The sequence below is a fragment of the Pteropus vampyrus genome, unplaced genomic scaffold (assembly GCF_000151845.1).
Source record: "Pteropus vampyrus isolate Shadow unplaced genomic scaffold, Pvam_2.0 Scaffold129, whole genome shotgun sequence".
NCBI classification, from domain to species: Eukaryota; Metazoa; Chordata; class Mammalia; order Chiroptera; family Pteropodidae; genus Pteropus; species Pteropus vampyrus.
In genome coordinates this window covers 3,895-7,377 of record NW_011888910.1, presented here as the reverse complement: position 1 = coordinate 7,377, position 3,483 = coordinate 3,895, and the positions used below count along the sequence as shown (strand labels likewise).

The 3,483-nt window shown below is 31.2% G+C and overlaps 1 pseudogene; it reads right to left on the bottom strand.

Moving 5' to 3' along the window:
* Positions 1-1,210: 1,210 nt before the first annotated feature.
* Positions 1,211-1,329, bottom strand: LOC111744208 (annotated as a pseudogene).
* Between the last annotated feature and the right edge of the window lie 2,154 nt (positions 1,330-3,483).

Below are 3,483 nucleotides of genomic sequence, written 5' to 3'. Positions count from 1 at the left end.
CTATCTTTTAGCATGATTACTCTTCTCCATGGTTTATAAGTTTTTTTCAAAGAACAAACTTTTGGCAGTTCATCTTCTCCATAGTATATTTGTTTTCTATATTTTTAACCACATGTTTTCTATATTCCTTGGGCTTATTCTGTGTGTTTTTTTTTCCTTATTGTAGTATTTAATGCTATGAATTTACAACTAATTAATACTTTAATAACTACATCCCATTGTTTTAATTTGTAGTATTTTTTTATTTTTAAATCTTAAGGATTTTCCAATTTCACCGTTAATTATCCTTTGACATGTAAGCTATTTAGAAGAGGATTTTAATTTCCAAACAAGTGTTGTTTCCTTAGTTACTTTTTAATACCAAATATTGAGATAATTTTATTGTCATCAAGACTTTGCTATGCATGATACAAATTCTTTAAAGTTTGTATAGGCTAGCTTTGTGACCTAACACATGGCTCACAGGGTTCCATTGCATAGATAGACATTCCATATATGCCCTGTAAAGAATGTGTCCTCCAGATTTAGAGTGCAGTTATATAAAGCCATTAGCTTAAGGTTGTTAATTGTGCAATCACATCTTCTATACCTTCACTGATTTTATAGACAGTTACCTTAAAATCTCTCACTATGATTTGGAATTGACAATTTTAACTTTACATATATGGAGGCTATATTATTAGTATTTGTACTTGATATATCTTCCTAGTGAACTGAAACTGTTATCTCTGGTAATTTGTTTGACTTTTATCTCTGTAGTATGCTAGACTTTTAGTCTATTTTTCCTGGTGAATATATGTTTATGACAGCTTTCTTTTAACTAGTATTTGTTTGACATATCTTTTTTCCATTATTAGACTCTCTGGTTTTCTGCGTTGTGTTTTAGATGTGTTTTTTTAAAGTAGCATTTAACATTTTGAATTTTAATCTTATCTGGCCATCTTTTTCTGTGACCTGAAGGGTGTCATCCATTTACATTTTTCTACTATTAATATATTTGAATTTGGTTAAGCCAACCTTTGTTTTACATTATGTTTTGTCATTTCCATTGTTGTATCTCCACTTCTTTGCCTTCTTTTGATTAATTTCTTTTGTTTATTTTCATTAAATTTTTTTCCTCCTCAATCTGTTTGGAAAGTACTTGTTCTGTGTCTATTTTTTAATCCATAACCTAACTATTGTAACTTGCATTCTTTTTTTTTTTTTTTAATGCCTACAGCACCTAGTATTTCTAGGTGGTCTCCCATCCAAGTACTAATCAGGCCTGACCCTGCTTAGCTTCCAAAATCAGACGAGATCGGGTGTGTTCAGGGTGGCGTGGCCGTAGACTAAATGATTTTAAATTGTTCTACTGTTTTAATCACTAGGGCAGTGATTTATTTGTCTGATTTGTTCACCAATCTATCTCAAGCATCTAGAAGAGTGCCTGTCACACAGTAGACACTGAATAAGTATCTGTTAAAAGCATATAAGATAATGACATTGCATCCTAAAGGAATTAAACGCACTGCTGTTTGCTACAGTTGTTTATTACACAATCAAGAGCAAACTTTTAGCTTTTTTAATACAAATCAAATAAATAAACATAAAAAGCATCTACTCTTATCCCACTGGGTAACTCTATAAAACAGGATGATTCCTGAGAGCTAATATGGCCAAACAATAGATAGGTTACATCTTTCTAGTAGCACTGAATCCATGATTATATTTGGCAATTGAAATGCTTTTTAAAAATTCTCCACTTTTAGAAAATAAAGACGTTTTAGAGGGAAGAAATGGAGTGGAAAGTATAAAGAACTTTGAATTTTATTCAGTTTTACCTCAAACATGCCACACATAAAAAGAAAGAAAAATCTCCCTTAGCTGTCAAGATATCACTGCTTTACTTTTCTGAATTTTAGGACTTTTTCTGACTTCGTAAGGAATAACCACCTTCAAAAGAAAGAGCCACTTTAGCATTTCCTGCCTGCCTGCCTGCCTGCCCTAGTTCAAGATTAACCTTGTCATTTCTTAGGAAGACATATAAAACCCCTTTAATGTCTAATTCAGATAAAGTGGTAACATGAAGCCATAGTTTATAAGATGCTGGTTTCTACTTGTTATCATCACTTCAAAGTGTTAAATACATTCATGAAAAGGTTCAAATATGTTTGCATGTGAAATATTTTCTGACTTCCATTGTTATTGTGAAGCCATGTTCCCAGAAAAAATTGTTGCCTCATTGTCTAATAAAACGTCCTTAAATTTGCCAATATTCACTTCAAGAACCACCAAATACTCTGTGTCAGTCTAATTCTTCCATGTAATTCTTGCAAACACACATATACACTTTTAAAATACAACACTAATTTCATTTCATTGAGAATTTGTTGTAAACAATCTGCTTAAAGGTATAGCTGAAAAATCCAAATTTGTGTGTGTATACAAGTAAACAGCCACCAACTTTAGACAGTTTAGGGTTCCTTAGCCAGGTATAATTCAACAATTACACTGTTTTCTATTTCTACCCATTCTTCTCTGGTTATGTTAATTTCCTGGGTTAAGTTTCCATTAAGATTTTATTAGCTTAATTTAAAAAAATTAAATCTCCAGAGAGAGTTTAATTCAACAACAATGGTTGCTATTTTCTACACATAATGATTATTGTTAAGGTTGGCCTAACACAAAATCCTGAACACAATATAGATTTATTCTTAAGATTGGCTGCAAAAATACCATGGTCTCATTATGCTCCTACTATTCAAGTGTATGGGAGATGCCCTTGGATTTTATTTTATTTTATTTATTTTTTATTTTATTTTATTTTATTTTAGTTTAGTTTAGTTTAGTTTAGTTTAGTTTAGTTTAGTTTAGTTTAGTTTAGTTTAGTTTATTTTAGTTTAGTTTAGTTTAGTTTAGTTTAGTTTAAGATGCTCAATTGCATTTCTTTGTATTTCTTTGAGGATGGAGTTGAATCCATAAACATAATGCTATGCTGGTTCAGATTTTTAGAGACTGAATTGTAACTGACCAGTGTTTCTTGCTCAGTATTTTATTTGGCATTCTGTTACCTGGTACAGTATCATTCCAAGATTCCCCAGTGGATGCCTGAAACAGTGGATAGTATCAAACCCAATATATATTAATTAGAGTTTTTGTTCCTATACACACGCATAACTATGATAAAGTTTAATTTATAAATTAGACACAGTAAGAGATGGACAACAATTACCAATAATTAAATAGAGCAATTATAACAATGTACTATAATAAAAGTTATGTTAATGTGGTCTTTCTCTCTTAAAATATCTTACTGTACTATACTCATTCCTCTTGTGATTATGGGAGATAACACAGTGCCTACGTGGTGAGATGATATGATGCCTATGTAATGAGATGAAGTGAGGTGAATGACACTGGCATTATGACATACCATTAGGGTACTTAGTATATGAGTTACTTGAATACAAGCACTGTGATACTGTGATAGTAGATCTGATAATT